At 39.6% G+C, this 27,226-nt stretch overlaps 1 protein-coding gene and 1 long non-coding RNA gene across 2 annotated transcripts in view; one reads left to right on the top strand and one right to left on the bottom strand.

The window, feature by feature from the left end:
• The first annotated feature begins 6,842 nt into the window (after positions 1-6,842).
• Positions 6,843-27,226, top strand: part of LOC143122144 (NACHT, LRR and PYD domains-containing protein 3-like) — a 235,363-nt gene continuing 214,979 nt past the window's right edge. The window contains exons 1-2 of the mRNA XM_076282976.1: positions 6,843-6,927; positions 7,266-7,352. The gene's annotated coding sequence lies outside the window, so the exon portion shown is untranslated. The remainder of the gene's footprint in view (positions 6,928-7,265; positions 7,353-27,226) is intronic.
• LOC143122132 (uncharacterized) lies at positions 9,457-12,620 on the bottom strand. Its single transcript, XR_012986602.1, has 4 exons — positions 12,358-12,620; positions 11,154-11,221; positions 10,799-10,973; positions 9,457-10,416 (listed from the first exon to the last, which is right to left on the bottom strand). It is a non-coding gene; the product is annotated as an uncharacterized LOC143122132 (long non-coding RNA).

Raw genomic sequence — 27,226 nt, 5'->3', positions numbered from 1 at the left:
CACTACTCTATCTCTCTCTTTTCCTCTCTCTCTCTCTCTCTCTCTCTCGCTGTGTGTGTGTGTATGTGTTTGTGTGTGTGTGTGCGTGTGTGTGTGTGTGTGTTTGTGTGTGTGTGCGCATGTGTGTGTGTGTTTGTGTGTGTGTGCGTGTGTTTGTGAGTGTGTGTGCGCATGTGTGCATGTGTGTGTGTTTGTGTGTGTGTGTGTGTGTGCACGTGTGTGCGTGTGTGTGTGTGTGTGTGTTTGTCTGTGTGTGTGTGCGTGTGTGTTAAAACTGCAGTTTGGGGAATGAAGGGGGGATGTGGTTTTAGAGTTTTTTTTCTTTTGAGTTGATGGGAGGATGCAAGCCTTGTGGCTAGAGAGAGAGAGAGAGAGGGGGAGAGAAAGAGAGAGAATGAGATATATAAATAGAGAGAGAAAGAGAGATAGAGAGGGAGGGATGGAAAGAGAGTCTAAAAATATCTCTCTTCTTGGAAACAAAACCTACAGTCCCCACCTGGGGATTGCAGACATGGCAGGTGATATTAAGGGGCAGAGGGAAATGCCTGCACGCACACACACACACACACACACACATATATATGATAAACTGACCGCCCAAAAGCACTGTGAAAGAGTCTATGAAAGAGTCAGAGAGAGAGAGAGAGAAAGAGAGTGTGAGAATATGTGTGTGTGTGTGTGTCTGTGTGTGTGTATGTGTTTGTGTGTGTGTCTCTGTTGAGTGACAAGACTTGGCAACACACCGTGCTCAGACAGAAAAGATCTGGCAACCTGCCAGGCCTACAGCCAAGCTCAACATGACAGGCCTACAGCCAAGCTCAACATGACAGGCCTACAGCCAAGCTCAACATGCCAGGCCTAAAGCCAAGCTAAACATGCCAGGCCTACAGCCAAGCTTAACATGACAGGCCTACAGCCAAGCTCAACATGACAGGCCTACAGCCAAGTTCAACATGACAGGCCTACAGCCAAGCTCAACTTGACAGGAATTTGGTATTGTAATGAACAACATCACTATGTCCCAGAGTGGAGACTACAGGGCTGAATGAACAACATCACTATGTCCCAGAGTGGAGACTACAGGGCTGAATGAACAACATCACTATGTCCCAGAGTGGAGACTACAGGGCTGAATGAACAACATCACTATGTCCCAGAGTATCACTATGACTACAGGGCTGAATGAACAACATCACTATGTCCCAGAGTGGAGACTACAGGGCTGAATGAACAACATCACTATGTCCCAGAGTGGAGACTACAGGGCTGAATGGTGGAGTGGAGGAAACATCGCACAACACAGAAGCTTCCGTCTCACTGTCTGTGCAGAATCTGATGAAAAGAGTTCTTGGGAATACGTCAAGTACGATGACAATATTGTGCTGTATACGATGGACTCTCCTCTGGGGCACGGCAGCAGCCTACAGCTGTACTGGTCTAACTGGCCCTACGGAGAGAAGACCATGCTCATCCTGGACACCAACTCCACACTGGAGCCACTCGTGGAGGATCTGAGAGGGAGACTGCAGGTGGACCTCAACAACTCTCAGGTCACACTATCTGGGGTTACCAAGGTTGAAGACTATGCTATTTTCCATTGTACGGTATGGAGAGGAGCTCAATGCCAAAGTTATAGCTACAAGCAACTAAACATATCTCCTAAAATTGTCTTTGCTCATGAGAGGGAGAATGTGACTCTTTCTTGCATTTCAAAAGGAGAGCCCCCCCGGCCAAGTGGGCTGGTCCACTCCCTCTGGGGATGTCCAGCTCACCAGTGACCAGACCCACCGACAGGAAGTGATGTACATGCTCAACGGCAGCCAGGCTGGGGACTACTCCCTCATCATTCCCTCTGTGTCACTACAACACTTTGGGAGGTATACATGTAGAAATTCTTACATAATAAAGGAAATTATCCTCTATGTTTGCACCAAAGTCTACCCCTTGGATGTGATGTTTTCTCACGCTGAAAGTGTCCATCTGGAAGTTGCACCACCCTTTGGGATTGTGAAAATGATACAGTGGTACCGCCAGAAAGTTCTGGAACCAAAGGTTCTGATTCTAGACTGGAAAGGGAAAGGAGAATCTGTGCCATTGCCAAAAGACCTGAGGGGCCGAGTGAACGTGTCCACAACTGACGGCTCTCTGACCATATCCAACCTCACAGCAGAGGACAGCGGAGTGTACACATGGAGTGTCTACAAGAACCATGAGTGTTCTGAGGGAAGCATCCGCCTTGTGTACAGGGATCCGTTTGGGGTGCACTCTCATTTCTACAGAGCGTACGCTCCACTGATGAGCTTTGTGCTGCTGGGGCTGGTCACTGCTGTGATCTGGTTAAACCTGAGGAGCAGAAGAGGAGAGCAGACCTCTGGACGTCAGAGCAGAGAGGGTCAGCAGAGTGGAGATGAAGACGTCTATGATGACGTGGAGATGGCTGAACTCAGCACCTGAACTCAACACGCTTCTCTCTCCTGTGTCTGCTGTACATGGTGTAGTAAGACCATTAGTGTACAGTATGCTGTATTAACATTTTTTGATTCTGTTTCTGTTTTTTGTTTTAATTCTGAACCTTTTTACATATCACATTTGTAAGATATTACAGAATTACAGAATGTAGTGTGTTCCAGTTTTCCAGTTTTCTTTTATTTGTCTTGTTGAAATTGTGTATTTTTACATTTTAAAGTCTAGAGGAAAAATAGTGGGTGTGATTGGGCCAATTGCTCTGTCAGTTAGCATTGCACTAGCTGAGCTGTGCTTTAAACCAGTACTCCTTAAAAACGCGACCAGTGGATCTTTTTTACTGACACCCAAAAGAACGAAGGCCGACGACACCAGCCCCAATGACAACCGAAAATACTGTAAGTCATTTTTTATGTTTCTTCACAGAGTCAAGGCCAATGAGTCTGAGTTTGAAGAAATAATAAATAGCATATTATTTTCTTTTAAAAATCATTGAAAATGGGTCCCACAGATCTGTACACCTTAATGGCATAACTGTCAACATTGAACATTGAAAATAAGGGAGATTTCCTGGGTTTCTCACCCAAAATACGGGAACATTTCAACATTGGTCTTTCTGTTGCTATCCTTCTGCCGAAAGCAAGAATTCAGACTAGAAGGCAAAACAATGCTTTGTTTCTCACCCAAAATACGGGAACATTTCAACATTGGTCATCATGTTGCTATTCCTCTGCCGAAAGCAAGAATTCAGACTAGAAGGCAAAACAATGCTTTGTTTCTCACCCAAAATACGGGAACATTGGTCTTTCTGTTGCTATCCTTCTGCCGAAAGCAAGAATTCAGACTAGAAGGCAAAGCAATGATTTGTTTCTCACCCAAAATACGGGAACAATTCAACATTGGTCATTCTGTTGCTATCTCTCTGCCGAAAGCAAGAATTCAGACTACATTCAGAAGGCAAAGCAATGATTTGTTAACATCTGTTTCGCTGGAAAGAGAAGGGAGCAGCATCAGAACAACAGTGCAGAGATTGACAGGTCCAATTGTAGGGCTTATATTATGAGAGTATAAAAATATGTGTAGCACTCGGCTCAGAAATATGGTTTATGGTCAGTGGGAAAACAGTTAAAATAACATTATGTGAGAAACCTGGAAAAAACGGGCTGGTTGACACGTAAGTAATTCTTTCCTTTTGCAAATTAAACTATTTTTGCAATACAGGTTAAATGAACGCTTTCATGGCCAACCTGTGTGTGTAATACATATTTTGGATAAATCAGTTTGATTGTATTCCCAATAAACACAAATTCACTATGGATAAATTCCCTTTGGACTAAACATGCAGTTACTCCTGTCACCCTGTAGAGGGAGCCATAGTCAGTGCAGCTCTGCACAATAGTTCCCATTGCAGGATTTGACCTCTGACCTGGAGTCAGTTGGTATTAGCAGTTAACTTTGTGGTTGAGAAAGAGAGAGAGAGATAAAGAGAGAGAGAGATGGGGATGTGAAGAGTTTAAAATGATTCTCTCTCTCTGACACACACACACACACACACACAAGCATACACACATGCGCAAGCACACAAACACACACACACAAGCACACACACAAGTACACACAGACACAAACACACACACACACACACAATCACACACACACACACACACACACACACACACACACACTCACACACACACACACACACAAACACACACACTCAAACACACACACACACACACACACACACACACACACACACACACACACACACACACACACACAGCCCCCGCATGCTGCATTGATGACACAATTCTGGTCACACAGCACGGGACACAGCACTTGTGCTTTAATGTTCCATTTCAATAGAGCTTCATTTTAAAGATTGGCACCTTAAAAATATAATGTTTTATTTTGTACAATGTTTTCATTCACTACTTCTGACGGTTTGAAGGAGTAGACTTATTCTGCTGACAGGACACATTTCCAAACCAGAGGCCATCTTCAGATGCATCAGGGGGTGGGGTTAGATTATGCTGTGGCCTAGCAACCGCACAGCCTTCCTCTGCTGTGTGAAAGGCTGAAAGTTAGATGAAGAGTCGAGAGATGAGAGTTAGTCATGTCCTCCCATCACATATGCAGACAGACCTGCACACACACACACACACACACACACACAGACACACATAGAGAGAAATAAAGAAACTGACCCCAGTACTTTTTGGGGGGGATGTCCCTACATCTGTTGCACCACAGATTACAGAATTCCTACCCTACACATGTAGGCACTGATTTAAATGGAATTCTTGGCTGTTGTGAGTGAGCAGGATCGCATCTCTCATCCTTGATTCCTCCTTGATCCGTAATTCCTCTAACCTGACCCTAGCCAGATGAATTTCACTCCGCCTAGCTCCACTCATCCATCTGGAACCGATCCATTGAAGTGTTGCTTCAGAAGGCTGGGCCTAATCAAAAAATGCTTGCATATGATTGAATAAGCCACTTGTCCGTCATCTATTGACGTGCTACTTCAACCACTCACATCGAAGCCAACCCGTGACGCTGATAACAGTCTCACAGTCGCTTCTACGCTATGTCACATCTATGAAACTCCCGCCCTGCGTCCTGAACCATAAAGTCGGTTGCAGAAATCACTCTCAATGGAAAAGGTCCCAGATGGATGTGAGTGAAGCTAGGCGGAGCTAAGCGGAACGAAATCCATCTGGTTAGGATCAGGTTATAATTCCTCCACCTTTCTTACATAATAAAGGAAAGAGTTCCAAGAGTTCCTTCAGAGTTTTACTGGTCTCTGAAGAACTGTACCAGGTACAGAACGTCGTTAACTTACCCAGTAAAACTGAGAAGAACTGGACCAGGTACAGAACGTCATTAACTATCCAGTAAAACTCTGAAGAACTGCAATCAAATCAAAATAAAGGTCCAATATTAGATCTGATGAGGTAGCATTTTAATTGGAGTTTTTTTATTTAAAAACACAAGCTCCGCTTTCCACCCAGAATGGTTCCGGAGTGACCGGTACATGTGCATATAGCCTACGGACTGCAGCTTCAGCTGACACGTCAATCAACTTCCCGTGACGCGAGATTTCAAGGAAAACTTTGTGAAGATACTGTCTGTATAAATTGTCTTGTAAATAAACTACCAGTGCTTTTTCAAAGTTCTCAATGTCTCTTTTTAAATGTCAGGGCCCTTGGAAGTCTACCAATGAAGTGAGCCTCGTAAATGGTGTAAAACAGTGATTTATTTGCATGGCTAGCCCGATGCCCGAGGCACCCCCGTTGAAAACCTGTTGGTAGCATCGGCTAACTAGCGCCAGATTTCTGAGTGCAGGGGACAAGCCGAGATGGGCTATGAGACATACGTTAACACTCGGTATCATGTTTCAACACACTTTAGGTCAATATCACACCGAACTTATCCTTTAACCTGCACAACAACTAACTTACCCTGACTGACCTTGATCAACACAATTTGGCCAGACTACCGAACACAGCACACATGACTTCACTACTGGACTGTACTGAAGACTTTTTAATTAAGCAACTTTTTCAGGTTAATTGTGTAAAATCCCCCCTCCTACCTACTCTACACCTATGCCATGTACTGTGGGTTAGTACTGTGTCTTTAAGGAAACAATCGCAACACTGAAGGATGGGCTTTAGTGCTGTGTGAAGTTATCTAAGCTGTAAAACCTTTTATAACAGCCTCTTGCAGGAACACTAAGTTCACTCTGAAACAGGTATCAGCCAGAACAGGTAGAATACATCTTCGGTGGTTAAAAAGATCTCAAGGTGAGTACCTTTAATTATTTTGTTTATTTAATGGAATTGGATATGGTTTGATGGTGAAAATCAAAATAATAGGTTTGTTAATCTTAATTTATGCATAAAAACAGATTCTCAAAAAAGCATATAAAGAATATTGTAAAAGTAGAGATATGTACACAAAATCTTAGGTATACACAGGCGCGTAACTTAAACGTCCCGTTCGCGACGCGTAAAATCCATTTTAGATAAATGGTCTATTTTTTTGGAACGTATACGCCCCACTGTCACGTCTGGTGTAGCTACTTCCATTGATTATAATGGAAGCTAATTGTTGCAGCAACGCGAACGGAACGCTTCAGTTATGCGTCTTGTGTAGCTCAGCCCTTAGACAACTTTATGAATGGTAGTCAGGGACAGAAAATAATGTTTTGTAGCTGCTTGACAACTTGAAGGGTTGAATGTTGAATGTCCTTGTGCTGATTTCCTGCTTATCCAATGGCATGTGGCCCCGTACTGAACAATCTCAACACTGAAGGATGGGCTTTAGTGCTGTGTGAAGTTATCTAAGCTGTAAAACCTTTCATAACGGCTTCTTGCAGGAACACAAAGTAGTTCACTCTGAAACAGGTATCAGCCAGTACAGGTGGAATATATCTTCGGTGGTTAAAAAGATCTCAAGGTGAGTACCTTTAATTATTTTGTTGTTAATGGAATTGGATATGGTTTGATGGTGAAAATGAAAATAAAAGGTTTGTTAATCTTAATTTATGCATAAAAACAGATTCTCAAAAACAGAGAATATTGTAAAAGTAGAGGTATGTAGGCCTACACAACATCTTAGACATAGACAACTTTATGAATGGTAGTCAGGGACAGAAAATAATGTTTTGTAGCTGCTTGACAACTTGAAGGGTTGAATGTTGAATGTCCTTGTGCTGATTTCCTGCTTATCCAATGGCATGTGGCCCCGTACTGTACTGGACCATCTTATCTAAGCTGTAAAACCTTTCATAACAGCTTCTTGCAGGAACACAAAGTTCACTCTGAAACAGGTATCAGCCAGTACAGGTGGAATATATCTTCGGTGGTTAAAAAGATCTCAAGGTGAGTACCTTTAATTATTTTGTTGTTAATGGAATTGGATATGGTTTGATGGTGAAAATTAAAATAAAAGGTTTGTTAATCTTAATTTATGCATAAAAACAGATTCTCAAAAATAGAGAATATTGTAAAAGTAGAGGTATGTACACACAGTCTTAGACTTAGACAACTTTATGAATGGTAGTCAGGGACAGAAAATAATGTTTTGTAGCTGCTTGACAACTTGAAGGGTTGAATGTTGTCCTTGTGCTGATTTCCTGCTTATCCAATGTCATGTGACCCCGTACTGGAACATGTTCCTAACAGGGAAGCTTCACGTAACTAGATGTTCAGTGCAAGACATCTCAAACATAGAAGAGAGATATTCTGCCAGTGAGATCTGTGCTCATGATAAGAGTCAGGGAGGAGATCAAGGTGCCTGTAGACAACAGCTTGATTAAGTCTGTAAATCAGTTACTAAGCTCCACTGGAACACTGTGCTCCATTTGAAGGCCATCAACAACAGGGTCTGGTGTCAGATTCCTGCTCATGTATTTAGTTCACAAATCATACACAGGTCTATCTAAATATTGGAGTATGTCAATAGACTAATATGTTCACTGAAGCAAACTATGATTCTGGAACTTGACTAAATAACATCAACATAATGTTTGTGTCCAATGTTTTATGTGTATAGAGAGCTTGAAACATGAAATAATTTTCAGCTGTAATTCAGTACTAGACGTAGAGAGCATGTTACACTTTAGGCTTAATGGTTCCCTGATTTCCAGTAAGTTCCTTTACGGCTCTTGGACATGAGCCATCGACCTTTGATTCAGCGTCAGTCATATTTGATCCATCAGCTAGCTGAGACACTAACAACTACAGAAATAAACTTGTGTCAAAGTCAGATAATTTTGAATGACTGTTTATGAAAAGTTGATGGCAAGAATTTCTCTGTGCAGTTTAGGTCAGACAAGAAAACAACAACTCAAGCATCTGATTATTTCCATTTTATTTATATGACTAAATTATCTTGTCTGTACAAATGACTCCATAACAAATGTTGGTAACGCCTTAGAATAACATGTGCTTAGGTATTAACAGTGCATAATAAGCAGTTAACAAATTCATTACTAACAGTTAGTTGACTGTTGTTATCCTTTCATAACATTAACTAACTGGTAACATGCAGCTTGTAAGTGTTAATAAGCAGCCTTTTAATTTACTTACAAGCACATTTGTTAACAGCTGTAGGTGTTAACAAGCAGCTTGTTAATGCTTGTTAATGGTGTATAAGAGGTGGATAACTAATACGCTTATAAGACCTTTCTTACCTATTTGCAGTAAATTTTGCAGCGCCCCAATCTAAAGCGAGGACCACGTATCCTATAGTTCCACAAGCCCAACCTTCTATCTCTGTATATACTGTAGGCCTATCTACAGTATCTAAGCATTAACAATGGGCAGCCGTGGCCTGCTGGTTAGCGCTTCGGACCCCGACCAATAGGCACGGCTGAAGTGCCCTTGAGCAAGAGACCTAACCCCTCACTGCTCCCCAAGCACCGCTGTTGTTGCAGATAAGAGTCAGGGAGGAGATCAAGGTGCTTGTAGACAACAGCATGATCCAATTGTAAATCAGTTACTAAACTGCACTGGAACACTGTGCTCCATTTAAGCCATCAACAACTGGGTCTAATATGTTCACTTAAGCAAACTATGATTCTGGTGACTTGACTAAATAACATCAACTTAATGTTTATGTCCAATGTTTTATGTGTATAGAGAGCTTGAATGAATACATTTTCAGCTGTGATTCAGTAGACAGTAGTAGAGAGCATGTTACACTTCAGGCTTAATGGTTCCCTACACTGTAAGAAATTATCCCGTAAAAAAACAGGAATCAACTGGCAGCAGAGTTTCCAGGAGATTCCTGTTATTTAACGGTGCCCTGGTTTAACGTTAAGTTAATGTAAAATAACAACATTAATTTCCTGTAAATTAACAGGAAACAACTGGCAGGATTTCCAGGAGCTTCCCGTTGTTTAACGGCAGACTACCATAACATTAAATTCCTGTAGAACATAATTTTCATGTTGGGTAACAAGAAAAAAATGTGATCTTCGCGTTAGTTACACAACAGGTCTTTATTTTTTTACAATTACAGGAAACAAGTGCCATATATTGAGTTCATCCACTCTCAAATCAACATTTTAAAGATAAAAATCCATGTTTTCACATCAGTTACTTATTTGTAATTTAACAGATATTTTATTTCACAGCACTTACTTGACAGTCTAACAGTAAAGTAATCTTTTTGAAAGATGAAGGGACATGAAGCAAGATAAATAGTAATTTTGGAAAATGTAGACTGACTATAATCGTATTTCAGGATCAGGGAATAAGACAGAGAAGAATGATCATGGAAAATAAAAACATCGCATTAGGCTCGTGTATCATGTATGAATGTAAAATGTAGATACATAGTAGTATTTTGAAAATCGGATTTCAAAGAACAGGCAATAAGACACAGAGGAATTACAATGGAAAACAAAAACATTTCATTAGGCCCGTTTAAAATGTAGACACGCTATCTAGTTGTATTTTGAAAATCGTATTTCAAAAAACAAGGAATAAGGTACAAAAGAATTATCATGAAAAACAAAAACATCGCATTAGGCTCGTGTATCACGTATGAATGTAAAATGTAGACACGTGATCTAGTTGTATTTCAAAAATCGTGAATAAGGTACAAAAGAATTATCATGGAAAATAAAAACATTGCATTAGGCTTGTGTATCACATATGTATGTAAAATGTAGACATGTTATCTACAGTAGTACTATTGCAAAATCAAATAAGATACAGAATAATTATCACAGATAATTATCAATATCATTGCATCGCATTGGGCTTGTGTACATGTGAGAATGAATAAACTGACAGATTATGTCCAGAAGAATTTAAAGTACAGAGATGAGTATAAATGATAATCAGGGAGGAAATCAAGTAACATTCATGAGAAATCAAGTATAACATTCACTTTACTTATTAGTGATTGTTCTTAGGCTTCTTCTGGGCCTTTTTTCTGTGAGAGAGAGAAAGAGAGAGAGAGAAAGAGAGAGAGTTACAAAAACTGATAGGGTACACTAGGATTCATGTAGAGGAAAATTGTGCCAAAGTGAATGAATCGGATGTGAATTTGTAACGTTAACACACTTTCTCACAATGAAATTAACTGACATTTATTACTTACTGTAACTGCATTTATATTTGATTTAATCAGTTGTATGAAGTAGAAGTATAGTGTTCTGTGGTTATTACAGCAGTACTATGCATGATTGCTCTCTACAGAGGGTGTAATCCTGCATAGTAGTGCTTAAAACTACATAGTAGACTACTACACAACCCCCCCCAATACATACCACACATAAAACAAATTCTGGTTCGAAAGTGTGACATGAACTTACCTCTGGATGAATTCAAGGGTGCACGCTGCCTCCTCCTGATATTGCAGATTCAGAATGTAGAAGGTGGAGAAACATGTCGCAAGGCCTGTTAGAAATGTGGCGAGGTTGGACCCTTCACAAACGATTAAGGATTCAATGCTGACCATCCACTTTTGATGATTACCTTGTCGTTCACCTGAAAAAAATAATTTATCATATTCAATTTAAGATATAGATCCACATGTCAACTATGATTATATTCATTTTAGATTAGATTCAAAATTCAATACAGAAAAAAAAACATTTAGTATTCAAAAGTTGATTTAAATATGTATATGTTGATCATTATTACTCTAGTGAATGAAAACAAACATACCTAGTAATATCAGGCGAGGCGTCACAGGTAGGCTTGGAAGACTCAACATCAGCTACGGTTGCACATCCCTTAGCAAAAGAAAAGAAAGGCACTCAACAACTCTGTGATGTGTGTGTGTGTGTGTGTGTGTGTGTGTGTGTGTGTGTGTATGTGTGTGAGTGAGAAAGTGAATGTAATCTCTGAGTGTGTGTGTGTGTATGTATGTAAGGAGTGAGTGAATGTGAGTTGTCTGCAAGGTGAGTATGAAAGGTGTGTGTGTGTGTGTGTGTCTGCCGTTGAATGATTAAAAGTGATGAGGCGGGTGTGATAAGATGTTTGTGTGAGGAATGTGTGTGCAAAGTAAGGGGGCTTGCTTTTGAAATAGTGTCCGTCTTATCAAAACCACATTGTTTATGGTTTCTATATATGTGCGTCTAAAGACCTAGATAGATAAATAGATAGATAGATACTTTATTGATCCCCAGGGGAAATCCAAGACCTGCATGTCTCTTAATTTTATTTGCCAATCTGGAACACAGCATGGAAGGTCTATATTGGGTATATTGTCATGAATTTAGGTATGGCTCACATAAATAGACGCAGTGGACTGATGCGCACATATCTGACATGTAAACATCTTCCTGTTGCATGCCGCTAGCTCATATGAACTCGGGAGGAATACCATACGCGTGTCATGCAACCACCTCTGCTATGGAGAGCTAGCTAGGCTACTAACTAGCATTAGCTTTCTAAACTGAAGGACTTAACACAACTTTAAGTAAATACCAGCACGGACGAAATCCATGCATACAAGTAAACACTGAAAGCAGCAGTCAACACTGATCCGTTTGTGCCATATTGTTTATTTGGCCACTGGTTTATTAAACTGATGATGCTAAGCAGACTTAGCTAGCAAGCACGTGTTATAGCAGGTAAATCCCGCGAGTCAAACTTTCAAAAACTACGCATACCCTACACATACCAATACATTTAGATGGCTCCAGATTGCAATGAAGAAACGTAAAATTTGATCGACAAGTGTAGTGATAACGATAACGCATGGCTTAAGAAGGGCAAAAGCGCGGTCTTGGCTAGCTGAATAGCACTGCTACTAACTTCGTTTCAGCAGGGTAACATTCAGAGATGTATTATACAACTTAATATAAACATGACCAGTGTGCTTTCAAACGTTGTATTTCTGGTCAAAGGTGACAGATAAACTCACCTTATTGTGTTGATGGCTTTCGATGGGTTTGGGTATGATTCCAACGTATCGTCTTCTCTCAGCAGACAGCTTCCCATCACCAGAACGAAGGTAACGTTAATAGATAACAGGAAGTACGTGTGTTCCAGAATAAACATTACGGGCGTGGTAAATAACAGTGTTGGAGCCTGATTTTACATATTAGTCTTACTAATGACCGGAAAGTCCTGTTTATTAAAGAAAACCGGTGAATAATGTTAGAATCTGGGTGTAAATTTACAGAAACTTTTTACAGTGTAGTGCTGATTTCCAGTAAGTTCCTTTACACCTCTTGGACATGAGCCATCAACCTTTAATTTAACGTCAGCCATATTTGATCTACCACCAACTGAGACACTACAGAAAATTACAGAAAAAATTGTATCACTGTCAGATAATTTTTGTATGACTGTTTATGAAAAGTTAACAGCAAGAACTAACCTCTATAAAGTCGTTTTTGAAAGGCTATCCACAATGTCAGGCTGTGGAGATATTTGTCAGTGCAGATTAGGTAAGACTAAAAAACAACAACTCCAGCATCTGATTATTTCCTCTTAGCTATCAAGTAAACGCAGACAATTTTATTTATATGACAAAATTATCTTGTTATCTTGTTATAATGTTAAACTTTTGTCACAAAATTACAGTATGTTAAGGTATCTTTGCCTATTATAAGTGGACATACTGAAAATATGATGCTTTTTAAGTGCACTGTAAAAAAGTATTTACCCGTGGTGTGATACTTAAAACTCAGCTGGCACGGCAAATTACTTTTTCAAATATACACAGGAGAGATGTTAACTTCCTTGTCCTATAGTTAGGGGATTTCAGACAGCGGCCCAGGGCTTAAAATTCATTTTTCAAAATGGGGGGGGGGAGGGGGGGGCTTCATCATGTCTTTTTTTGGGGGGCATCCACACCAATTTAAGGGATTCTCTGTACTAGTGTTGTCACGATACCAAAATTAATGTTTCGATTCTGATACCAAGTCAAGAATTGCGATTTCGATACTTCTTCAATACTTTTTTCAAAATGTATTTGATTTGGGGGCCCCCACCACCTTGACGTCTGCTTGACTCTCCACACACACACAAACGCACACTGAAAATGATGGCTTATGTGATATGTTTCTATTTCATATTTGGAAATTCATTTGAAATTCAAAATGTATTTAGTTAATAATAGTATTTTACTAGTAAATACTAGTAGCTAAACATATTTAGTAATTTGAATACTTCAAAGGATATCTCACACAGCGGCAAATCTACAATACAACCAAGCCTATTTACCGTCAAAACCAAAATCACTAACAAATCACAAATCACTAACAAAAACATCACCAACAGAACAGCCTTTAAGAGCATTTCACTGGGGTTGTCAAGCAGGCATCTTTCTTTATAGGCTAAACAGGAATCACAGCTCAACTGTTTTTAACTGATTTTGCTAAACACATTGGTTCAAAGGACATAGGGAGACCAAACCACGCCTACAGCTTCATTCACACAACTTCATTCACCCTTGCCCATTACCACGAGACCACTCACCTCATGTCACAACCGACCGTAGGAATTCTAGACTAATTCACCGCACAGCGCTATAACAGCCAACATTGGGCCTTAACATTAACTTAAAGCAGACAATTACTGGATCTGAAAATTCGGATGAGCCCCCATATGTCACAAAACACCTTGGTTCAAAGGGTGAGGACATAAGGAGACTGACTCCATCAGTGAGTGGGATGCAAGAAAAGGTCAAACTAGATGTACTGCAGAACGGTACAAAATATGACCGCCGCCCAGTTCAGCACATTTTTTTCCACAAAAATAAATCACGCTGAAAGGCCTATATGATTCTAACTGTCTCACTAAATTGCATTAGCCACACTCAATTCTCACTGGTATCTGCTAGACAACAAGTACCAAAACATGATTAGTTCATAGATTTCACATGTAAAATTCATTTTATACAACCCCACCCCCATCTTGCCTGTTCATAATTCTGAGAAATTCTTGAATTGTGTGCATGTGTGCGTGTACACGTTTATGTTTATGTGTGTGGGTGTGTGTGTGTGTGTGTGTGTGTGTGTGTGTGCGTGCTTGTGTGTTTGCCTGCGTATGTGTGTTTGTGCATGTGCATGCATGCGTACATATGTCTACTGTGTGTCATACGTATGATTACTGTGAATGTATGTGTGTGCGTGTGTATCTGTTTATGCACATGTGTGCACATGGAATGGGTTAACATGACCCTTGGAGGCAAACATACGGAAAAAATTGGTCATCCTAGGCCAGGGGTGGGCAAACTGCGGCCCGCGGGCCGGATCCGGCCCGCCAAGCACTTTCATCCGGCCCGCCGAGCATTTCATTTAGTTATCAGGCTGCTCGCTATTTTTTTCCTGCGATAGACGTTGGTTAGCTTTACTGCAAACTGCTTTTCACTCTTCTTAGATAACGTTTACAATGTCAATGTCAAAACATCATGTTAAATAGAGATAACATGTTAAACTAAGTTAACTCTTAGTTATCTCCTTTGCAGCAGATCTAACGTGAACATATGCAATCCATTTAATTGGGAACGCGTCTGCACTCATGAGAGGGAGAGAGAGCCGCAGGTTCCAGCTGGCTTGTGATTGTTGATAATATCTACTCCTTATAAGAAAGTTTTAAAAGGAAATCATGAAGGCAACAGTAGTTCCCACTACTGACCATTTAAAAACTGTGAGAGGGCCCAGCCGTAGGTACAGCATTAGCCATAGTGGAGCAGGCAGAAGATCATTGAGAAATAAACGTGAATTAAAGCGACTGTCTTAAAGCGATAGTGCACAATTTATACATTTGTTAAACAGCATAAAATTAGCAGTATTTTAAAACAAATACTTTTCATACTAAATTATAGGCTATAAAAAATTTATTTTTTTATGCGTGTGTCGTGGGGGGGGGGGGGGGGGGGTTGTGCGGCCCGCCGGCCAATTTTCAAAACCCAATGTGGCCCTTGAGCCAAAAAGTTTGCCCACCCCTGTCCTAGGCCCTACGGTTCTCAAGATATTCACAGAAAACTGTGTCTGCCCTACCCTCTTTTCGGGGGGTCCAGTACAGCGGGGGGGCTACAGATCAAAACGAAAAACGAAGGTTCCATGCTATCTATGTGGGGTTACATGCCCACCAAGTTTCGTGTACCCCGGTCTTTCAGTGTCCCGGGAATCCTTGTTGGTGTACGGTCACTAAATGTACACATCAATTATTTTATTGTAAAGCCCCCCATGAACGAAAGTTCACAAAACTTGGCATGCATTCGGAGGGTGTCATAATGATCCTACACTTTCAATTTCGTGCAGTTTTGACCATGTCAGCCAGAGATATTGTGATGAAAACACCTAATTTTTTGCTTTTTCATTTTTAACTAGGTGGCGCTATACATGAAATAAGTGGTAATGGGATGGGTTGACATGCCCCCTTAAGACCAACATACAAAAAAAAGGTGGACCTCCTAGGCCCTACGGTTCTCGAGATATTCACAGAAAACTGTCTCCGGCCACCTACAGGCCAGTTGGTGTACAGTAACATAAATTAATTTATTGTGTGGACCCCCATGAATGGAATTCAGAGGGTGCATTTAGAGGGTGTCATAATGATCCTACACTTCCAATTTCGTGCAGTTTTGACTATGTTAGGTCACAGATACCTGCGATTACAACACTCCATTTTTACTTTTTTGTGTTTAACTAGGTGGCACTATACATGAAATGAGTGGTTATGGAATGGGTTGACATGGCCCCTTGAGATCAACATACAAAAAAATATGGTCCTCCTAAAATTTTAAAACAAATACTTTTCATACTAAATTATAGGCTATAAAAAATGTATTTTTTTATGCGTGTGTCGTGGGGGGGGGGGGGGGGGGGGGTTGTGCGGCCCGCCGGCCAATTTTCAAAACCCAATGTGGCCCTTGAGCCAAAAAGTTTGCCCACCCCTGTCCTAGGCCTTACGGTTCTCGAGATATTCACAGAAAACTGTGTGAAAACAGAAAACCTTTCGGGGGGTGCAGTCCAGCGGGGGGATACAGATCAAAACGAAAAACGATGGTTCCATGCTATCCATATGGGGTTACATGCCCACCAAGTTTCGTCTACCCCGGTCTTTCAGTGTCCCGGGAATCCTTGACGGAAATTTGGACATGCGAAAAATTTGGACATGCGCGACGGTCATAATAAAGTGTCATGCAAAGTGTGTGTGTAGTGCATGAAGAAAAGGCAATTGGGAGTCGCTGCAGCCATGCAGTCCTCAACGGCGTCAGGCCACAGAGCCCGAATGAGGCCACTGGACACAGATTATATTCCGGCAGCCATTAACACAGAGACACAGCCCTCATTAGCAACAGACCACCAGAACTCTCCAGCTCCTCCTACTGGTCAAAAGGCAATAGACAATAGACAAGAGACATGACTAAACAGCAACAACATGCCCAGAGCTCAAGAGCTCCATACAGGCAGAGGGAGGAAGAGGCGCAACGCTTCACAGCACGGCAAACTGGGTGTCACACTGACTTAGACTCCTTTACAGTTTTTTCTGATTGCTTAAGCACATTTTTTGTAACTATGGCTTTTTTTGCAAAACCCTACACACAAATAGCAAAACCTCTCACCCAATCAGCAAAACATTGTAGTTCTCTTGCAAAAGCTAACACACCTTGCTTAACTCTTCACACCTTCGTAAAAATGGTGTTTTCGTATCTAACAGTAAACACAAGCCATCACAATAGTAAGCACACAATGTGCCAACAACACACTGATGGTATGAATAAAAAACACATCTGGCTTTTGCTTTCTCTGTGCACAAGGTAGACTATGTCAGTTTGAGGTCATACTTTTGTCATAGTTCTGTAAACATACAGGGATCCCAACTTCAAGTATTAGTGTTTATTTACACACATCAAAACAAACACAAGTGTGTTTTTCCAAGTCAAAACACAAAATAGCATTTCACTGAGACAAAACAAATCAGTCTACATCGAGTCGTCTCTCTCAAAGTTCTGTCTACATCACATGCAATGTCCTAGTCCAAGGCACTGGGAAAAATATATTCTGGAATGACGTATCCAGGCCTGACATGACAATATCCCCACATGTAGACTGTTTTTTTGTCTGTAAAAGGGCTATTTCTTTCTCTTCTCACTCTTCCTGCTCACTCCATTGTACCCATTGTACATTACCTGTGGCTTATTTATAGTGCTTAGGCTGATTGCAAAGTGAACTAATTATCTAAAACAGTTTTCACATGAGAAAGTGTGCCAGAGAGTTGGCAAAATAGTGTAAATAATAGCCATTGTGCCTACAGTTGTGCTAAGTGTGTGTTACAAAATTGCAAACTGAGTGCAAAGCAGTGTTTGTGCTTTTAGTTTTGCGAACTCAGTGAGTGGTTTTGCCATTTGTGTGTAGAGTTTTGCAAAAAAAGCCATAGTTACAAGAAATGTGTTTAAGCATTCAGAAAAAACTGTAATTGAAGTCCAGCTGGTGTCTCTTTAAAGGGGAGGGTTCAGGCCTGCGTATCATGTATGTGATGTATGGTGATTGTGTGCAATAGTCCTTACCTGTGGGTGGCGTACTCCGTAGTGTGGGTCCGGGAATGTTACCTGTATAACCATAGAGATACAAGTTCAGTATTGATTGATAAAGTGATGGTCATGCTCAACAAAGTCTCTGTGATTCATTATTATAATTCCTTAGTAATATAGTTTCACTCCAGACACAGTAGAAAATAAGTGGCCAGGATTACAGAGTGCAACCCTATGGTTGGTTTATGGTTCCCAGAATGCAAAAAATACTAGGCATATATGATAATGTTATTTGGAGGTGGGTTCAACAGTTGCAGATGCAAACATGCAAAAAGAGAGACTTTTGTGTAATTAGTCCATATTTTGTGTAGTCCTTCTATACCAGAACATACAATCATGATCATGATGCTGTACATGATTATGCTTCTACACCAAGGGGTTCATGTACAGTGAGCCTTTTATTGTCAGTATGCATTTTGGGTAACCAAAAGTCCTATAGAGAGTTTCCAAAGGGCATTTTGCCAAATGCATGGACATACTACAGATAACTTCTACAGATAGAAAAATAAATCTTCTTCTATATTGATCTACTTTTACACACAGCTTCACAAGACCTGGTGCTAAGGCTCAGTTGTGTTTCTCAAGTGACTCAAGTGAGTTAGAGGGCCGAAATGTGGTCAGTTCAAAGATGTGTGTAACCCGGTAGAAAGAAAAAATAATATTCTAGCCTCTGTAACTCTGTGCCAGTACATCACACATTAATTCTGAATAAAATTAAAAATAACAGACAATTCTAGTAAACTAGATTGATATAAAATGAATAAAATACATATGAAAACTTTGCATAACAAATTTGCATTCTACATATGGAGCAACACACCTTTGGGAAACCAAAACAAAACATGCCTTCAGGCACTGGCGTACATAAGCAAAGCAATCAGCATCTGCATAAGCAAATGAAAAGGAAGTACACTAAGATGACTAGGCTATATTAGATGCATCATTATATCATCACTGTTAGCCCTACTAGAAAGGGAGACATGCAACATGGAATGTTCAGGTGCACAGGACAAATTAATATTCCAAGAGACTCGCTAAACATTCACAGACGAAATACGGAGATAATGCATAGTGCATAATGCTAAACTAACTGTAGATTCATTGCCTGCAAATTCATTGACTGAATTGTATTTTCCATGCACACTAAAACTAAACAGCACTGAATGCATGGAAAGTTGCTAGCAGAGTTTACAGCTAGTCACGTAAGACTCAGTGTATGATCTCGTGGTCATAATGAAAACATAAATAAACGTTCTCCAAGTTGCTAGAATTGCACCCAAATCCTAACAATACATTTAAAGTAATATAACACAGCTGATATGTCAAAGTTTTCAACTTAAAAAGCATTTTACAGTTACAAAATTAAAACAAAGTGGGGAGTGGTTTATACAGTCAGAGCCCGTCTACGGAGAGCCTCCCCGCTCTCTATTAATCCCATACAAACCGAATTTGGCTGCAGTTCACCAGAGTTCACCTAGATGGCGATCGCCTGCGAGTCCAACATACATGGGGTCCTATGGAGCTACATGGCTAAATTTATTGTTTTCACCTATTTAACGACTGAAACCCTCAGATTATATTTCATTTTTTGCAAAATGGATATGGATTATCAATCAAAAGTGAAATAATCCGGGAGTCATGTCCTTTCGTTTTCTTACAGGTTGGGTAGTTGTTGCCCATAACACACTAGCATTGTGCTAATGAATGACGTCATTGACACGTTTGAAAGGCTTTTTAGAACAATTAAGTGACTAAAAAAATATAATACTTAACCAAGTGTATTTTCTTTGCCACACCTTTCGAATACAATATTCAGATTACTTGAAAATTGATTAGACATTCTCATAGACTTATTAGACATTCTCTGATACAGTCAACCTACCCAACGCAAAGCATACCGCTTCTGATCAGGTACGGCAACAACACTGTTTCTCCAAAGGGGGCTCTAAATCACCAATCTCAATACAGCTGCTTAATTACAGCGAAAATCACATACAAACACTAAACTACATTTCTAACTCTGTTACACCCAGGAGCGCAAGTTCATTCCCTTATTTACTGATGTGCGTCTCTGGAGGAAAAAGTCGGGTGCAAAATAGGAATGATATTAGGGGTGTGAATCTCTCATGTAAAAGACGATACGATTCGCATCTAGATACATGGGCACGATTCGATACAAGAAAAGATACATGTTTATAAAAAACAATTCAGTACGATTCGATGCAATTTGATGCAATTCGATGCAGTTCAAGAATGGAAAGCATTCTGAAAGATTTTTTATAATTTGCTCAAGGTGCACATTCATTTTATATTATCAATTATCATGGTCATGGTTGTCAATTAGGCAACAAAATGTGTGAATATGATTATCTAAACTGAGGTTTGTTTCATATACTGTATTGAAATGAAAAAAGAATAGTCTACATTTCAGTCAAACACAGCAGCCAAATACAACATAAAAATACATTTTTATAGACTTTACATATTTTATAGAGTTATATCTGATTGTTTTCATGGAGCTGTAGCCTTGTTGAGGTAAGACAATACCGAAATAAAATAAAACAGTGCTTAAGACACTCTTGGCCTTTTCTCATATAGGCCTAGCCTACCCTACAAGAATAAAATAGGCCTACAAATCAATGAACTCTCTGGGCTTATTTTGTTCTAACAGTAGACCTAATGCAGAAACCTAAAATGCCACAAGTCTGAGTGAATATGAACAAAATCATTGGCTAATAATTTATGCATCGTTTTAGCAGCAAGGGCCAAATTATTATTTAACATTAAGGAAATCCCTTCATCAAAGGTAAGGCTACTCTACAGACTATCGTTGCTGTTGAATGCTATAAGTGCTTAATTTCGCGCTGGATTTTGAAAAACAAAAGCCGACCAAGTGCAAATTGTCACATGCTTAAGTTGCAATAGATGTATGGGTAATGAGGTCATTTGACAACTTTGGGCAATGAATGTAACCAAAAACGAACTGCATTACCCACAATTCCATGCCACGTATAGTTTCAAAACCGGAAGTGGGATGAACGCGCTGCTTGGAACGTAAATGAGAGTCTGAGCGAGCACAAAAGGTTGTGCACCGATTCATAACAAGTAAATCGATATAACGACCGGTTCATTTCAGTTTTTTTCCGATACGGGGGTTCACGTATCGATGTAGCCGTATCTTACACGTTAAAAACGGATACCGATACGTATCGGTTAATCTTTACACCTCTAAATGATATGGAATGAATGAATAGGCTATGAATTAGGCTATATCTTTGGGGGGCAAAGTCATGGAATATCAGGGAATTTTGTTGTAGGAGTTTAAAATTGACTTGCCAAAATAAATTATACAAATATATTTACAATCAGCATTGGAGTTACTACTTGCTTGAGTGGTTGTAGTTAGCCATACCTGTTTGTTCAATGCCCATTTTTTTATTTCCCGATTGGTCATGGAAATTCAGGATTTTTGTCAGGGAAAAGTCATGGAATTTTACATTTGACTTAGAGTTGGAACCCTGGTAAAGATACACTAACAATAGAGCCTTTTTGCAAGAGTCACTATTACCCATTACAGTGGGAAAAAAGTTTATTGTGAATGTGTATATATTTATATTATATTCACAAAAGTTTATTTCAAGTTTATTGATGAAAAGAAGCAATATTAAAAATGTATTTGAGTATAGAAAATATTAAATTAATGCATGTTGGTTTAATCAACTGTACAGACATACTGTATATATATGTATAATATATTTACAGTTTTTTCTGAATGCTTAAACACAAATGTGATTCTTATAGCACAATTCCTAAAAATTTTAATACTTATAGCAAAACCACTCACTGAGTTCGCAAAACTAAAAGCACAAACACTGCTTTGCACACAGTTTGCAATTTTGTAACACACACCTTGCACAACTATAGCCACAATTCACTGCACAGCACTCTTTTTGCTGAACTGTAAACACAACTCATGCTTTACACTCAATTTCCAAATGATCAACACACTCCTAGCAAAACTATACACATGTATGGCTATTATTTATGCCATTTTGCCAACTGTTTGGCACACTGTGACATGCGAAAACTGTTTTAATTAATTTTTTTACATAACACTTTGCAATCAGCCTAAGCACTATAAATAAGCCACAGGTTATGTACAATGGGTCCAATAGAGGGAGTAGGAAAAGTGAGAAAAGTAAGAATTAGAGGAGGCCGAAGAATAGGACGTAGAGGTGAAGAAGTAGGAGGAAGAAGATGAGGAAGAGGATGTGGAGGTGAAGAAGTGAGAGGGAGAGGATGACAAGGACAAGGAGGTGAAGTTAGAGGAAGAGGACAAGGAGGAGTAAGAGGAGGATGAGGAGGGGGAAGAGGAAGGGTAAGAAGAGAAAGAAATAGCCCTTTTACAGGCAAAAAAATCAGTCATGTGGGGATATGTCAGGCCTGGATACAGCATTCCAGAATATATTTTCCCCGGTGCCTTGGACTAGGACATTGCATGTGATGTAGACGAAATTTTGAGAGAGACGACCCGATGTAGACTGATTTGTTTTGTTGCTATTTTGTGATTTGACTTGGAAAAACACACTTGTGTTTGTTTGATGTGTGTAAATAAACACCAATACTTGAAGTTTGGATCCCTGTACGTTTACAGAACTATGACAAAAGTATGACCTCAAACTGACATAGTCTACCTTGTGCACAGAGAAAGCAAAAGCCAGATGTGTTTTTTATTCATACCATCAGTGTGTAGTTGGCACATTGTGTGCTTATTATTGTGATGGCTTGTGTTTACTGTTTGATACGAAAACACAATTTTTACGAATAGTTAAGCAAGGTGTGTTAGCTTTTGCAAGAGAACTACAATGTTTTGCTGATTGGGTGAGAGGTTTTGCCATTTGTGTGTAGAGTTTTGCAAAAAAAGCCATAGTTACAAAAAATGTGCTTAAGCAATCAGAAAAAACTGTAATACTCCTGATTCCTGATATCCCAGTGGTGGATGTGCGCGGTCACATCTGGCCCTCTGACAGCGGCAAGAAAATATGTGTGGCCCTCTCTATCATCAGTTGCTCATCCCTGAAATAAAACAATTCATCAAACATAAACTACAATACAGACCACCCAAAAGTAAGGAGAGATAATGGGAAAGAGAGAGAGATAAGGAAAGAAAGAGGGAGAGAGAGAGAGGAATGCTGAAAGGTCAAAGAAAGGAGAGAGTGACCCCCAGCTCCAAGAGCAATCCTGTTTTATCCAGAAGATCATATATATATACCCTCCTATCTGGCCTGCAATTCATTGGTCATTTGGTGTGTAAACATGGGTGTGACATTCACATACAGACTTCAGTGTATTTATTAGTCTACTGTATATGCACAGATACATTAGATTGTAATGAATCCATTATCAGACTGTAGACCACAGTATTAATTCAAGACCAAACATGAATGTATTATATTCACAACGTACATTTACAGAGATTTCAGAAGTGGCCATCAAACCAGTTGGGTTTTCACTGTATGATAATTAGGTAGGCCTGCACTCTGTGTAGTAAAGGAAAGTCCTTTGGTTGAGATGGGGGTTGGCCATTTGCCTGCTTTGGTCCAAAATCTTGGCCTTACAGTAGGCCAAATTAGGTGGGAACAGTGCCCTCTGAAGTAGGCACAGTATAATGTTGGGGGGGGGGGGGGGGTCTAGAAATGGCCCATACCAGATCATGTTAATAATGTTGAAATATTGAATTGAAATATAAATTAATGTCATAGTTTTAAAGTGTAGGGTACAACACTTTGATCAGAAACCAATGCCAAAATATAAACGCAACACTTTTGCTCCCATTGCTGTGATATGAAAACATGTTAGGGTTAGTCCATGCCAAATAAACATTTAATTTTACTAAATGTTTCCCTCTGACCATCCTGGATTTGCTTCAAACGTGGCGTCAATAATCTCACTGTACCTAATAACATCCATGCAAAAGCATAGGCTTATATCTTCCTTAGTTTCTGAGATATGGAAGCTTATAAAAAGGGCTTACAAAGTTAATATTTTTTAATAATTCATGCTAGATCCTTGGAATGTTCAGGGATTGATCAACACTTAAGTGTCTTCTAAAATAATTGTCAATATTTTATTTTATTGAACATATTCAATATTGTATATAGGAACATGTGGAGAAACTTGTGCCCACAATATCTTCACACCAAACCACATTAGAGTGTTCCTTTAAGGGGCTTGTACTGTCCATTTTTATCCAAGTTCCATGTCCAATGAAAAACGTAAAAGCCTGGGTGGGATTAGACGCACACTCCAACATTGTAAGAAAGATTATTTATTTGTCCAGTTGCAGTAACAAAAAAGGCGAATGAAAAGTTGTTGTAAATTAAATCCAGGAATAATACTTAACGAAAAACTATTCAGTAAAAGTAAAGACGAGTGGAGTGAGGTTAAAACTGTTTGTTACCCCACGCTTCCATTTTCCATCGGCCCAGTTCAATTCTGACCTACGTCATATATAGGCCACCTGGCTTTGGCCTCACACGTGACTACACGTCAATTATGACAGATTACCAAGAAATATAAATATAATTAAAGAAACATAAATATAATTAAAGATACAATCAAAACCTTCCAATTATCCAAATCCATATTTCAAATTAAAATATTAATTCTATTTCCATACGAAAACCAAGAAATGGCTGTAACATTCCGGCCCCTAATTTTTGTTTAACAATAAATTACCAAATCCATACAGAAACAGCCATTATGCATTTCATGCCACACATCATAGACCAAAGTTTCCAAGTATTGCAGTCATCATAGTGCACAGTAATACATTTGTACACAACCAAGAATTGCATTACATATTAAGTATACACATCAAAAGTCCATTTCAAGTGCACAAAAAAATTCCAAAGTCGATTCAGATGTGTGCAATAGTCCATTCGAATATATGTAGGAATGAATGTATATGTACGAGCTAATGTGAGAGTGGGAGTTCACGAAAAAGTACTCCATCAAAAAGGTATTGAAAAACACTCAAGTCTTCAGACAAAAGTCCATTGGATCCAGAAAACCTACAAAGTCAACTTTTTCAAAGGTAACAATTATCAGTTAGCAATTAAGCACCATATCATTATTTCCATTGCATTTGCTTTTCTTTTGCACCTACTGTGCGTTATATGATTTACATTTTACACTGTACATCATTCCATATGCTGTTTTTAGCATTCCAATTAACATTGTACTCGATATTCCAATACTCAGGCATATAGCCATGAGTTACATATTCAAAAACTAAATCAAAATCTCATTCAGCCTCAAAATAGAAAGGCATTACCCCAAAACAGGTCTTTCCAATTCATTAGTTTTTGTCTTAAATTTACTTTTACAAAAAAAAACTTTAGCATCTTTAACAATGACAATTGTGTGGCCCCTAGACTTTTTGGGGGGCAAAATTATCATCTAAAAGAACCTAATGTCCAACTGAGAAATTTTGATTGGGTTTGTTCCAATTGAGTCACTTTCTTTGTATCACACCTCTGCTAAAGCGTGTCTGAATTTTAAGTCATGGAACTCCATGCTTCAAGCTACCCGTTTCAAAAAGTGAAAGAGCGGCTTGCTTTTTGGACAGAAGTCTTCCACAAACTTAAGACATGACCATAAAATCAAAAATTAAATTCTAGTTCTTAATTGTTCCTGCCCACCGAGAGGGCTTCTCAAGGAGCTGTGGGCCACTAATCCAGGTGGTTTGGCATGGGAGAAGGTCTTTGGCTGATGAACCAATGCGAAGCTGCACCAGCATGTTCTCCTTCGAAAAGATATGCCTATGTTGTTCTTCCTTCACCAGATTTTGAGATCTTTGATGGGATTTTAACCTGTCAGGCATGTTCCTTCTGACATTACGAAAGATATGTTTTTTAAGTTCAGCTGGATCAGACACTCCTTTTAAAGACTGTTAATCTTCCTGTGACAATTCCTTCCTCTTACCATGCTGTTCCATTGCGTCTTGGATGCGCCGTTTCCAAAGCTTTCCAAATTGGCGATGGATATTCTTTGAGGATTCCAAAGCTTTTGGAGCATTGACTCCAGGTTTTCCTGACCCATAGTTTTTGGGAGAAACTCCATTTTCTTTCCAGGGGCAAAACATTGTCGACTTCCCTGGATCCAAGGGTGAATATGTATCAATGCATTTCATTTTCTTTTCCAATTTCACAGGTACGAATGCAGCACACCTTTTCTTTCCGGCCCCAGTATTGCTACCCATTTCCAGTGAGACGACTGCATCAGAACCTGTGGATCCTTCCATGTCACTCTGAGCCTTTCGGTTTTCTTTACCTTGTCTGTGCAGAATTGTCGGATGGTTTTGTCTACACATATGACAAGACATGCGATTTTTACAACTTTTGCCCATGTGTCCTCTTTCCAAGCATCCAAAGCATATTCCTTTAGTTTTCAAAAAGTCCACCTTTTCATTATTTGGTTTGATTTGAAATTCTCCACATGCTTTCATGGAGTGATTTTTATTGCAGTACGTGCAGGGCTTAATGAATGTGCTTGAACTGATTCCATTTGAAATTTGTCTGTTTGTATGCAACCTTTTTTGCTCAGACATTGGCATTGGTGAGATAGCTGTAGCAAAACTGCTCCCCCTATTTGAGTTAGAGTTGGCACTGCTTTGTCTTTGATTTGCCATTATATTACTTTTCTTCTCTGACCACATCTTTTCTCCTTTTCTTTCTCTTCGTGGAAATGAGCCTCCTTTCCTTAGCGCCATCATGTTTGGCCATCCAGATCCAACACATGATGCAACTGGCCGATTGCCTTTCTTTGAGCCACCCTTCCATCGCAAGAACTCCTTTTGTTTGTCTGGGTATACAATTTGCTTTGTTTGAGCTGTCTTTGTTGATGTTGGAATTATACACTTCATTGATGCACTGGACAAAGTTGCAAAATTACTTAAAGCCCTATCCACAGGAATAATTTCAGCTTCAGATAGAACTTTAATTCTAGCTTCGGCTTCAGCTATTTTAGTTAGAAGTTGATATTTTTCTTTTTTTGATTTTAATTGCAATTCCTCAATTTCCAATTTAAGTTTCTCTTCCAGAGAGTGTGTTTGCGCTACTAACACTGCGCGTTGCACTAGTGCTTCAACGAGAGCGTCTGAGGCCTTGTCGCTCCAGCTGGAGGTGCTACTTGTAGGCTTTGTTAAGGCCTGTGAAACGCTGTCAGGTGGCGACAAAGA

The sequence above is a fragment of the Alosa pseudoharengus genome, unplaced genomic scaffold (genome assembly GCF_046254945.1).
Source record: "Alosa pseudoharengus isolate Yale_2024_CS ecotype anadromous, Long Island Sound unplaced genomic scaffold, YU_APseudo_1.1 YU_APseudo_1.1_scf_1, whole genome shotgun sequence".
NCBI classification, from domain to species: domain Eukaryota; kingdom Metazoa; phylum Chordata; class Actinopteri; order Clupeiformes; family Clupeidae; genus Alosa; species Alosa pseudoharengus.
This window is presented reverse-complemented; position numbering and strand designations above follow the sequence as displayed.